Raw genomic sequence first — 481 nt, forward strand, 5'->3', positions numbered from 1 at the left:
TAATGTAGTGTCCTTCCTTGTCTCTTGTAACATTTTTTATTTTAAAGTCTATTTTATCTGATATGAGTATTGCTACTCCAGCTTTCTTTTTATTTCCATTTGCATGAAATATCTTTTTCCATCCCGTCACTTTCAGTCTGTTTGTGTCCCTAGGTCTGAAGTGGGTCTCTTGCAGACAGCATATATATGGGTCTTGTTTTTGTATCCATTCAGCAAGCCTGTGTCCTTTGGTTGGAGCATTTAATCCATTCACGTTTAAGGTAATTATCGATACGTATGTTCCTATGACCGTTTTCTTAATTGTTTTGAGTTTGTTTTTGTAGGTCCTTTTCTTCTCTCATGTTTCCCAGTTAGAGAAGTTCCTTTAGCATTTGTTGTAGAGCTGGTTTGGTGGTGCTGAATTCTCTTAGCTTTTGCTTGTCTGTAAAGCTTTTGATTTCTCCATCGAATCTGAATGAGATCCTTGCCGGCTAGAGTAATC

The sequence above is a fragment of the Physeter macrocephalus genome, chromosome 12 (assembly GCF_002837175.3).
Source record: "Physeter macrocephalus isolate SW-GA chromosome 12, ASM283717v5, whole genome shotgun sequence".
Lineage (NCBI taxonomy): Eukaryota > Metazoa > Chordata > Mammalia > Artiodactyla > Physeteridae > Physeter > Physeter macrocephalus.